The 13,084-nt window shown below is 43.0% G+C and overlaps 1 protein-coding gene across 4 annotated transcripts in view; it reads left to right on the top strand.

Annotated features, from left to right (window-relative positions):
• Positions 1-3,354: 3,354 nt before the first annotated feature.
• ZNF76 (zinc finger protein 76) overlaps positions 3,355-13,084 on the top strand; it is a 35,618-nt gene continuing 25,888 nt past the window's right edge. For all 4 annotated transcript variants that reach the window (XM_043962729.1, XM_043962730.1, XM_043962726.1 and 1 more), the window contains exon 1: positions 3,355-3,688. The gene's annotated coding sequence lies outside the window, so the exon portion shown is untranslated. The remainder of the gene's footprint in view (positions 3,689-13,084) is intronic.

The following is a 13,084-nucleotide window of genomic DNA, read 5'->3' on the forward strand; positions in this document are numbered from 1 at the left end:
GGACAGGCATGAATGAGTTGTTTTACATAACTGGAGGGAATATCCAAATAGATAAGATCACATACCCATTTGATGATATTTTCTGGTATCCAGTACTGTGTGGCAACTAGGTAGCACAGTGGATAGAGTGCCAGGCCTGATCTTCATGAGTTCAAATCTGGCCTCAGACTCTTACTAGCTGTGTGACCCTGGGCAAGTCACTTAACCCTGTTGACCTCAGTTTCTTCATTTGCAAAATGAGTTGGAGAAAGAAATAGCAAACCACTCTACTATCTTTGCCAAGAAAACCCCACATGGTCACGAAGAGTTAGTTCACAACTGAACAACTACTTGATAAATATCTATTGACTGAATCAGCACAATCTACACCAAAGAAAACAAACTCCAACAAAGCCCCCACTATAAGAAGAGGAAGTAGGTACTATGACCACAGCCTACAAAATTAAGAGTCTGATTTGAGATTTTAGCTACAAAGATATGGTGTTACTCAATTCTTTGATCTCACACTGTGTCCAGTGTTGTTATATTGTGTGTTGTGGCTGTATGGTGTTGTTTGTGGAATAGAAAAAGTCGCTTAAAAATCTGTCACCAATCTGTCACATTCCTGAGATTCCTACTGTTAGCATAATTTCCTACAGGCTTCCTCTGAACACATAACCTTTTTTTTTTTTTTTTTTTTTTAGTGAGGCAATTGGGGTTAAGTGACTTGCCCAGGGTCACACAGCTAGTTAAGTGTTAAGTGGCTGAGGCCGGATTTGAACTCAGGTACTCCTGATTCCAGGGCCGGTGCTCTATCCACTGCGCCACCTAGCTGCCCCAACACATAACCTTTTAACTGAATTAGAATCATAAAGTATTAGTCCTGGAAAGGAACTAAAAGATTACATAGCCCAACACTGTCATTTTACTGATGAGGTAAATGAATCCCAGAGTAGTTAAATGACCTAGCTGTAATCACACAGAATTGAGACAAGGCTTCTCAGTCATAGCTTTGTATTCTTTTCACTTCAACACACTTAAAGGCATCAGGTAACTGGAAGAGGCCATACATTCACATTTAGTACAAACGAGTTTCACTGATTAATCCAATAACATCTATTGTCAGATAGCAGAGAACAGACCACTTGAGGAATGAGGCACAAGAGGAACTCATTTTACTTGAGGAGATGAATTAGAAAGAAGTCAGAAGAAAGGGTGAGCATTACAGTCAATGAACCTGTCATAGAGAGGTAGCAAGCAACATGAAGGCACTGAGCATCTGGTAGTGGTAGACACACCTAAAGGAGTTGAGGAGGAGGCAACAAAGAGAAAGTGTGGACTCTGAAATTTTGCATAGTCTCTATGCTTTCCTCTCTCACTAGTGTTCCAGATTTACCTCTCAGTTACCCAGTTTCCATCATTAGAGCAACTGGTCAGTTATTATAATAATAACATGTTTTATATAGCATTTTAATCTTTGCAAAATGCTTTACATGCATCATCTTATTTGGCCATGCTAACAAACCTGGAGGGCGGATAAATATAACTATTATCCTCAATATACAGCTGAAAAAACTAAATTAAAATAAAGTCACACAGTTAATAGTTGATGGAGTCAGAACGCAAAGCCACATCTCACTCGAAATTCAGTGCTCAATTCATTCGAATACATTGACCCCAAGACTAGCTACCACTTCTTTTGATTCTTTCCTAAAAGCTTGCATTAATTAGAGTTCCAGTACATTGCATAGTCAATGTCACCCACAGAGGGAGGAAAAGATCCCCTGAGCCAAAAATATTGTCCTCATCAATATTTCTAAAATGCTATCTATCATTACAGTCCCATTTTTAAAAATTGTCATTATATTGTGAAGGATTCACCTTTAAAGAACTAAATATGAGGATCAATAGTCATCATCATCAATCATTAACACTTTATTAACCATTAACACTTTAATTGATCTACTAGACTGTAACCTCCCTTAGGCCAGGAACCAAAATTTTAGATCTCTCATAGGTTCACGGGATTTGGTGCTTTGACAGAACAATGAAGAAACTGAGACTCAGAGTGGGAGAAGTGGCAGTGACACAGTTGAAGAACTAGGATTTCAACCCAGCTCTTCTAACTCCAAAGCATAAGGCTCTTTGCACTGCCCCAAAATCAATACCTAGCATTCTGCTTATGCTAAGCAGCTTAATAAATATTTCTTAGATGAAGGAATTAGGGCCCTAAGGGGATGTGACAAGAAGGTGAATACATTGTTGTTACTGGTTTTTATGGGGGTAGGAGAAAGCTCCAAAGCAGAAGTTTCTGTCTGCTTGACAGCTAAGCAACTGCATGAGGGCATTTAATGAAGAAATGAATGAATGAATGAAGCATTTCTCAAACACTTACTAACCAAATCTATGGGGCTGGGCCTGAAGTCAGGAAGCCTCACTGAGTTCAAACCTGGCCTCAGACACTTACTAACTCTGTGACTGCAGACAAGTCATTGAACCCTGTTTGGCTGGAGGATAGGGCAAATCATTCCAGAATCTTTGCTAAGAAAACGCCAAATGGGGTCACGAAGAGCCGGAACACGGCTGAAAGGACTGAACCACGACAAATGGGCAAAGCACATTGCTAAGCACTGTGGATACGAATAGAAAAGTTAGATAGTCCCTGCTTTCAAGAGGCTCACATTCTAAGGGGGGTATTGGGAGGACCAAGTGCCCTCATCTAAAAGAGGACACAGAGACACGGGACAATAAGGACCCCAGGGCCATTCTTCATTTTTTCCTAAACAACGATAAGCATTTATTAAGCACTTACTATGTGCCCGGGGCACTGGGCTAGCGCTTGGAGAGAAAGAGAAAGAAAAAGCAGTGAGCATTCTTTCCAGACTTCCTTCTCTCAATTTCATTTCAGCAAACATTTAAAAAGTAACTATTAGGGAAAGCCTGAAGACACGAAGATAAAATGTGACACAGCCCTAGTCCTCAGTGAGTTCAGATTCTCACAACCTGCATCGTTTGCTAGTGAACCCCTGAATTGCCCAACTTCTCTCTAGTTCTGTCCCGAAAGGTTCCCCAGGTCGCGACCCCTGACAGCGCCCTAGGCCGCCAAGTCGGTGGCAGCCAGCACCTGGGTCCTGATGGGTCTCGGTCCCCTCTTAGCGTCCCTGGCCGTCTCCCAAACCCTCTTAGAAGAGTGGACTGATTTATTCGGACAGGCAGGCAGGAGAGGTGCCTGCTCACCGGTTGCCATAACGACGCCTAGCATCAGGAACACCTCCCTGGCGCGGCGTCGTGACGCCATCACGTCCCCTAACTCTAGGTTCCCCCAGTCTCCTCTACCTAGGCGTCAGCCCTCCAAGGGGGAGGGGCGAAGCGGGGGCAGGGAGGGAGCCTCAGAGAGACTCCGACTGGAGCCCTGGTGGCCCAGGCTCCAGTTGCCCCGGAACCAGGATAAGCAGAAGAATCGCCTCACCGGGGGGCGGAAGCTGGGCGCACTGTGCTGTAGTCATGCAGGTTCCGGGGTGGCTATAGGGGCGCGGCCGTCAGGCGGGCGGGTGAGGTGGGGGCTCCGGCCCCGGAACCTGTATTTCAGGCGAGGCAGCGCTGCGCGCGGGCGGGAGGGCTATGGCGCAGGCGGGTTACGGGGCCGGCGCTGGTAGAGGGGCCCGGTGCATGGCGGTCTGTCGGCGGAGTCGGCCTCGGGGGCTGTCAGGTTGGTGGCTGCGGGGAAAACGGGGCTGCAGTCCCGGGGCGGGGGAGCCGGGCGGGCTCAGGGCCCTAGGGGGAGAGGAGGCCCCGAGTCCGGCATGCCCAAGCTTCTCCAGCCCAAATGGGGCATCCGGGCGGGAAGGAGGGTAGGCCTGGCCTGAGCCGGCCCGGCTCCTCCGCAGAGCGCCCCCTCCCCAGAGCAGGGTCCGGGCCTCCCCCCCCCCCCATCACGCCTCCCGTGACCAGCCCCCACCGCGCGTGATCGCGCCTCCTCCTCCTCCGCCCCCCGCTGTCCCCGTGACCTTTGCACTCTGCTCCCCCCCCCCAATCTGGACCCACCCGTCCCCCATCCCGGCATCTGCCGGTTCAGTCCTGGGCCGGAGGAGCCAAGCGTGGCCCCTCCGCTTTCTGTACAGCCCCCTCCCTCAGCCTGTGCCCTGGAGGTACCCCTGGCACTTCCTCCGGGGATCGCTGCACCCGACGTCAAGTTGTCAGTCAATAGCATGTGCTCAACCCTGTGATGTTTTACCTTAGGCCAGTCTTTTAACCTGCCAGGCCTCAGTTTCCCCATCCATAGTATGATAGGGTTGGACCTCTGGGAACTAAAGCTATCATCCTGTGAAAGGAGCAAGATAAAAGAGTTTCAGGAGCCTCTCACAGTCCCACGTCCCTTTGTTCTGATAGTCTGAGAGGGAAGGGAAATAAGCATTTATTAAACGCCTACTGTGTACCAGGCATTATGCAAAGGACTTTTTATAAATATTACTTCATTTGATCCTCACAACCACGCTGAGAGGTAGGTGCTATTATTTTCCGTATTTTTACAGCTGAGGAAACTGAGGAAGATAGCGTTTAAGGGACTTGTCCCCATCTGATCTTAAACTCAGGTCTTTCCTGAACCCGGCCCAGCTCTCTGCTGCGCCACCTAGCTGCTCCAAAATGATCCAAAAAGGATAATAATAATTTTTTTTTTCTGCAGATATTAGGGTAATTTGACTCCATGAATTACCCCTTTGGTCACGATCCTCAGCATTTTGCAGCCTACTCTAGAATCTCTTTATCCCCTAATATTCGTAGTCCTTCATTTTGGTCCCATGACTATCCTTTACTTAACACCTATACTGCTCTTTGTATCCCCAGGGCTAGTCTTCAGCTTTCACACAGTGCCTGGCACATAGTAAGTGCTTAATAAATGCCTGTTGCCTGATTGACTTTGTTAATACCCACCCCCAAATGTCCCCATCGGCCTAAATCCTATGATCCCTTGAAGTTCCCATCCCCTTTCCCCATTAATGATTCTGGTTTCCAGTGACCATAAACCCTGATAGCTTCTTATGCTACAACTGCATTCATTCATCCCATATGTTATGCTGCCCTTCAAATTTCCTGACCTACATCTGCCCTAACCCCAAATTCTCATAGATGTTCTCTCTCTCTCTCTCTCTCTCTCTCTCTCTCTCTCTCTCTCTCTCTCTCTCTCTCTCTATATATATATATATATATATATATATATATATATATATATATATATACACATAATTTCTTTATTTTGTGGGGCAATGAGGGTTAAGTGACTTGCCTAGGGTCACACAGCTAGTAAGTGTAAAGTGTCCAAGGTCAGATTTGAACTCAGGTCCTCCTGAATCCAGGGTCAGTGCTTTATCCACTGTGCCACCTAGCTGACCTGCATAGATGTTTTCTAAAACCATCACCCCCACCCCTCTCCTCTTCACCTCTGGGCCCTACTAGTTTCCCAGGTCCTTTCACTCTCATCTGACCCCACACTCACCTTCCTAGCAAATTTATTTCAGCAAGGACCTCCTCCTTCCCTAAGTTGCCCCTTTCTTCTCCCTTGAACTCCAGACACTTCAGCCATTTCATTTAATTTTGATCGTAAGGTCCACAACATCATCCTGCTCATATTTGCCCAAAGAACTGTAACTCTGTTCAGGAATTTAAAGCTAGTTTCTGACAGCAGTTCGATCACCAGTGTCTCTCACTTTGAGTTCAAAGTGATTGAAGCCATCAGTTCCCCTTGGAAGCACACAGCACTGCCATGAATGTATTTATTAAGCATTGTCCTATGGATATTCTTCGTAGAGGAGGCTTTGTACTTCATTCAGTGTGTACATGCAGACACAGCCCCATGTTTTGGCTACAACTTCTTCCAGCACTAGGAGTTCTTTCTGGTCTCACACTGGAAAAATGTCTAGGTTGAGAAGTAATAGAACATGACTGATAGTTAAGAGTTTAAGGAGCACTATTAAAAATATTCACTTTAGTTATGGTGTCTCTCCATTGCTGATAGAAAATGTCCCAAAGGTGGTTTCTAAAGCAATGGTAGATGACTTAATACTTAGGTGTTGAAGTCCCAAGTCCAGTAATTTAGCAGATTCAGAGAGGAGAAACAGAGCAAAAAGCCAATGCTTTAATTCACAGTCCAAAATAATACTAAAAGAGGTACACAAAACCAGTTTCTGGTGCTGGTTTCTACATACATTGAATAAATGTGCCCCTCAAAAGGTAATCCACTTTATTTTTATTTTTTTATTTTTTTAGTGAGGCAATTGGGGTTAAGTGATTTGCCCAGGGTCACACAGCTAGTAAGTGTTAAGTGTCTGAGGCCAGATTTGAACTCAGGTACTCCTGACTCCAGAGCCAGTGCTCCATCCACTGCGCCACCTAGCTGCCCCTGCCCCCCACTTTAAACATCATGATAAGTGTTAGTCTTTGGCCACTCAGTATTTCTGTTACTGAAGATGAGCCTTTATTTAGGTCATAGGATATAAGTTAGTATGTATGGGCCTCAGTCAGGCTGGTATTGAACCATCACAATGACTGAAGAAAAGATTCAAAGTACTGTGTGCTAGTGCTGAGTCGTTTTTACATAGCTTAAAGAGATGATGTCTCAGCCCTCCTACGTGACCTCCACTGTCCAAGATACATTAGGAGCCTGATAACAAAAATCAACACCCTAAAGCAATGAATTCATCTGGTTGTTAGGGTGTTTCCATTTTGTTCCATTCTTTGTTCAGTCTTGTCACTAAGCATGTGATCAATTGCCCTGCCCTGGCTCTACTCCCTAGTTCTACTCTCGCCCACTGACTCTTAACACCAAACCTCTGTTACCATCTGGCAGCTTCCACTAGTGAGTAGGAGGAGGGAGTAAGGCCAGGGTTAAGAGCTGGGTAAGGCAGTGGATCTTACGGACTAGAGCAGGAGAAAGACCAGAGTTAACTGGAAGGCTATATAGTAAATCTCAGTTTCAGGCCCTCCCTCAAAGCACTTCCTATAAATTGGAGGCCTGAAAGGCATAGGCGATATAGAAAAGGCAGGCACAATTCCATAAAACATAAAATAACGAGGGAGCAACTACAGGATGATATATAAGCAGTTCAAACTCACAAAGCATTTATTAAGAATGTGTATGGATCCAATGAAAGAATGTGTATCAAAGGAATTTGAGGGATGTGGGTTCTTTGTTTGGTTTTGTGTGTGTGGGGGGGGGGTGATTGGGGTTAAGTGACTTGCCCAGGGTCACACAGCTAATAAGTGTCAAGTGTCTGAGGCCAGATTTGAACTCAGGTCCTCCTGAATCCAGGGCCGGCGCTCCATCCACTCTGCCACCTAGCTACCCCTCAAAGAAATTTGGAAACTAAAGTGTGATAGCGAGTGGTGGTATGACTTTTAATTCAATATGGTAGATCTGAAAGAGAGCTTTAGAGATCACCTAGTTTTTTGTGTGCCTCCGAAAGCTAGGAAGTGGTTTGAGGGTGAGATGTCAGAGAAGGCTTTGTCTTGATCTGGGTCTTGAAGGAAGTTATGCATGTGCATCAGAAGGGGTAGCAAAATTCGAGAAACATGATGAGTGCATGAAGGAATGCAGAACAGTAAGGTGACTAGTCTGGCTGCCACACAGGACCGGCTTGCCGCTCTAAAACATTCTCAGGTTGGATAAGTGGAGAGGGGAGGGGATGTTAATTGATGGAAGTCAAGAAGGCTAAGTTCGGTGAGGAGTTTAGATTCTATTCCAATAAGTAATAAGGGACATTAGGGTATGGATTCAAATTTTAGTTCTGAGCTTAGTTTGAAACCAAGAGACAATATTTTCCTTCAATTGCTCCCTGTAGGCCCATGCTTTGCTAAGGCTTTAATTACTAAACAGTTATCAAAAGCTATTTGTAGGGGCAGCTAGATGGAGCAGTGGATAAAGCACCAGCCCTGGATTCAGGAGTACCTGAGTTCAAATCTGGCCTCAGACACTTAACACTTACTAGCTGTGTGACCCTGGGCAAGTCACTTAACCCCAATTGCCTCACCAAAATAAATAAATAAATAAATATATTTTTAAAAAAACTATTTGTATATATATATATATATATATATAGTTAATTCAACAAACATTAAGTGCCTACTGTGTGTGAGTTATTACCCTTACCCCCAGAGCTTATGATATGATAAATACATTTTTTTTTCTTCAACAAATACTCAGGGGCAGCTAGGTGGTGCAATGGATAAAGCACCGGCCCTGGATTCAGGAGGACCTGAGTTCAAATTTGGCCTCAGACACTTGATACTTACTAGCTGTGTGATCCTGGGCAAGTCACTTAACCCACATTGCCCTGCAAAAAAAAAACAACTCAAAAACCTCAAGGATAGTAAAGAACAGGGTAGGGTCTGGAAGCCCATTCCCTTCCTTACCCACCATTATTTTCAGTTTTGTTTTTTTTTTTTAAGGTTTGCTCTTTATATCATGGGGAAAATCATTTATTCTTCTCTCTGGTAGTCTGAGACACCCATTCACATCCTAATTGTCTGGCTGATTACTGGCAGGGGTCGTTTAAAGCTTACATACTTATAGATTGTGTTCTCTTCCTCCCCAATGGCAAGAAAAACTAGTCCTTGTGAATGTGAGAATCGAATGAGAACTGCAGTAACAAGATGCCTTTTACACACTCAGTACTTAGAATTGTCGAATGATCCCTCAGTTGAAGGGATCAGTGGAATTGGCCTTCAGGTGTTTTTTGTTGGACCTACTAACATCATCCCACTGTACCCTGACCCTTGTGGCTTTAATGTGGATAAAAACCTAAGTATATAGGCATGAATGTAAGCAAAAAAAATTGTGATTAGTGTTTTTTATATAAAAAACAAGATACTGATAGCAGGGACTACATAGTTGTAGCCCATGATCAAAATGATGTGCAATACTTTAATGTGTTAGCCAAGATTGGACGTCACTTTGGTCCAACTAACTAATGCCAGAAAACCTGGAAGCCTTTCTCTTCCAGTGCTGTCTTCATGACATACATTGTAGCATCTGTAATGCAGTTAAATAACTATCCCACTGAAAGTCACAAGTAACTTTTATTATTTTGGTAGAATTTGTTATTTTATTTGGTAACATGTTCTCTTTTGATGAGGATAATTATAACAAAATAACACATATAGATGTGTGTGTGTTTATGAACATGTGTGTTTATTTCCCTTTAAGGTTTGCTGAGCACTTTCCTTTCAGTGGTAGAATGAGTATTTTCCCATTTTAAGGTTAGAGAACTGAAGCTCTGAGACTGTTAAGTGTTTACTTAACCACTTGTTGAAACCCAGGTCCCCCAAATCCACATCAAAAAAAAGAAGAAGAGGGGCCAGCTAGATGGCGCAGTGGATAGAGCACCGGCCCTGGAGTCAGGAGTACCTGAGTTCAAATCCGGCCTCAGACACTTAACACTTACTAGCTGTGTGACCCTAGGCAAGTCACTTAACCCCAATTGCCTCACTAAAAAAAAAAAGAAGAAGAAGAAGAAGAAGAAGAAGAAGAAGAAGAAGAAGAAGTGAGAACAGTAGTGTTAAAATCAAAATCAGAATAGTAAATAAATGTATTGTGGGACTCACCACATTGTTATTGTTGTGAAGTATGGAAAGTGCTTCATTAAGTTTGGCCAGTTTTACATGTAATTCTTAAGAACTTTCAGTATAAAATTCTGAGCCCAATAGTGCTCCAGAAGTGTAACAGCAATTTCACTGAACCAGCAATATATCACAGAATGGTCTGTAGCAAAGCATGCTCTGGAGCATTCCTTTAAATGTTACTAAGATTCCCTAAAGGCAAACTTAAGGACATGTGATATCTGCCTTTATTCATGGCAGTCAGCAGTGAAAATGTGCCCCCACACAGCACATAATGTACCACAGTGTAGTCAATGCTGTTTGAAGAATATCAGATTAATTTTTTCCCCTTTGTTGCAAGGGAAAGCTCTGTCAATCAGGGTAGAGGAAGAATATATCTGATGTAAAAACAAAAGGCATCAATAAAACCTAAAAATACATATCCAATTAAGAAAACAGTAAATCTTTCTTGGTACTGCCTTTCTTATACATATGTCTGGTCATGTCACTTCTCTGCTCAGAAGTCTTTGTTCCCTATTATAAAGAGAGCAAAGGAAGACATTTCAGGCTTAGTGAATAAAATAAACAAAGATTTAGATTTATGAGGCCAAGATGTGCTTTGGGGACGGTGTGTAGCATGAATAGAGGAGAGTAACATGAGACAAGGACAGAAAAACAAAGTGGTACTGGACCATGAAAGATCTTGTATGACCCTTTTCTCATTGGCCAGTAAGGAGCCATATAAGATTTTTGAGCAGAGGAGCAATATGATCCCAAATCTGTGTATGAGAAAGATTATTTTGGCAGCTGTATGAAGGATGAGTTGGAGGAAGAAGACTGGAGATAAGAAGATTTGAAGAGGGGCAGCTAGGTGGCGCAGTGGATAAAGCACTGACCTTGGATTCAGGAGGACCTGAGTTCAAATCCAGACTCAGACACTTGACACATACTAGCTGCGTGACCCTGGCCAAGTCACTTAACCCTCATTGCCCTAAAAAAACAACAAAAAAAAGATTTGAAGAAGGTTATAACACTAGTCTGACAGATGCCAACTTAGAATCCCTCCTCCACAAAGTCCTCTTCATGGTTACAGTGGAAACCAGCCTGGGTTCTCAAAGGATATGCCTGTGAAATGCATAGAACTATGCTAAAAAGGCTTTCAGTAAACTTAGTCTTCTTTCTGAGGGACAGCCTGGTGAGATTCAGAAATCCAGTCACCAGTAGGCTAGCCACTTAATAATGAAGTCTTTGCCCATTGCATGCACAAAATAGAAAAAAGACAAATTTACTTTCTGTCCTGTGTGACTCCCCACACATCCCCTTGCTTATATAGTAATGATAGCAAAGTAGTAGAAAGAAGGTAGACTGAGGCATAGAGGTTACTCAGAATAATGTAGATATCAGTGCTCTAAATGTGGGATCCTTTTCTAGTGACAAACAAGTGGGCATACTAGTAGATGAATTGAATCATACCAGCTCGATATTCATGATAACTGAAACCAGAGGAACTGTACAAGAGAAGCTGAGGAGGGGCAGCTAGGTGGCTCAGTGGATAGAGCACTGGTCCTGGAGGCAGGAGGACCTGAGTTCAAATCTGTCCTCAGACATTTAAAACTTACTAGCTGTGTGACCCTAGGCAAGTCACTTAACCCCAATTGCCTCACCAAAAAAAAAAAAGAGAGAGAGAGAAGCTGAGGAAAGGATGTCACCAGAGAGTTGTGTGATGGGAAAACAGTGGGATCTAGTCATATAGCAAGAATGAGAGTTGACCAGTGGACAACCCAATGCTACCATGGTAATCATGTCACCTGACCTAGAGGAGGGCCTTCAGCATGTTGGGTGGCTCCCTCAATGGGAGATTTGCAGTAGGATGTAGACAAGAGGCCCATAGGACAAAATGGTGTGGGTGGAATGTGACCCAATCAGGGTTATCACACAGATCTATCATTCATTCAGAGTAACTAGCATGATAGCAATGGGGCATGCAGAAGATGGGCTATCAGGAGAAAAAACAACATTTAGTTGATGAAACTGGGAATGAAGATGAACTCGTAAACTTTTTGGTAAACTTATGACATCCAAAATCCTATCTGCAAACCTGGCTTTAGGAGTAATGTTTGTGAATAAGATGCAACTGCTTTTGCCTGGCTCATGGTATCTAAGCCAATAGTAAATTATTTTCAAAAAGTAAGAATAAGTTCACCATATCTGTGTGTGATAACAAAGATAGAGAAACAAGATGGAGAACATCAAATTTAAACTCACTTATTCATTATATGTAAATCAACCCTTATGATACCTGCATTCCAAAACATCTTTGCCCCAGACTTTCCTTCCTTGCTGGAGTTTGATTTTATTTTATTTTGGGGGGTGGGGCAATGAGGGTTAAGTGACTTGCCCAAGGTCACACAGGTAGTAAGTGCCAAGTGTCTGAGGCCAGATTTGAACTCAGGTCCTCCTGAATCCAGGGCCGGTGTTTTATCTACTATGCCACCTAGCTGCCCCCTTGGAGTTTGATTTTAAACTTGGGCATTATCACCATGCTCGGTGCCCATACACAAGTGATGTCTTAAAATGGATTTAATCATGTGTATTAAAATGTGATTCTTAAAAGTATTTGTTTTGGCTAAATAGATTCCAGTTTGTTGTAAAATTTAGGATATTGAATGTCCTTTGGAATGGAGAGCAATCCCACTTTCCCTAATTTTCATATCTCTAATGCAAATCATGTGTGTAGATTCCTAGCCGTTGGGTTTAAATCGTATTTTAAAAAATTACTTAGGATCTTAAAATCAATTTGTACCATTGCTGTCAGTTGCTTTAGATATGCATTTAATTTGTGTATTCCATTAATGCAGATTTCTGCAATTAATTTCCTGTTTTCCATTTGGTTTTTGCTTTGTAGAAGTCCCCAGAGCCAAATTTTTTAAAACCATAATTTCTATGTGTTTGTGGGTAGAAATATATCATCCCACAAAAATAACAAACACTTAAATTATTTTATAGCATGTACTCAAAACCCTTTTTTTTATTGTCACTTATCGTTAGACCTCCTGCCAGTTTTACTGCATCCTTAATGAGAAGTTAAGTTTTCCTAGGGTACAAAGGGAAACATGGAGAAGGAAATCAGGGTTTGAGTTCTAACTCTGACAATGACTCTGAACGATCTTGGGCAAGTCACTTCCCATCTGAGGGGCTCGGTTTGCCCATCAGAAAAATGAGGACGTTGGACTGGATGACACCTCAGTTGTAAGAGTCTAAGATTTTGGTTTTGCCTGTGAGGTTTTCTTCATGGAAATTGTCTTAAATTTCATATCAAAATGAAATCCTCCTCCTTTTTTTTTCCCCCTCTCTAAGCAAACCAGATTTGTTTATTTACTTGGCTTCTGGATTTGTTTTTGCTGTGGATGAGGCAGAGCACAGGCAGCTTTCCAAATGTTCAGTGGTATTCTCAGTGACCCATCTGATAGGATAGAGAACAAGTGTACTTGGTTAGGGATGACCCTAGACTAGA

This window comes from Dromiciops gliroides, chromosome 4, assembly GCF_019393635.1.
Source record: "Dromiciops gliroides isolate mDroGli1 chromosome 4, mDroGli1.pri, whole genome shotgun sequence".
Classification (NCBI taxonomy): Eukaryota; Metazoa; Chordata; class Mammalia; order Microbiotheria; family Microbiotheriidae; genus Dromiciops; species Dromiciops gliroides.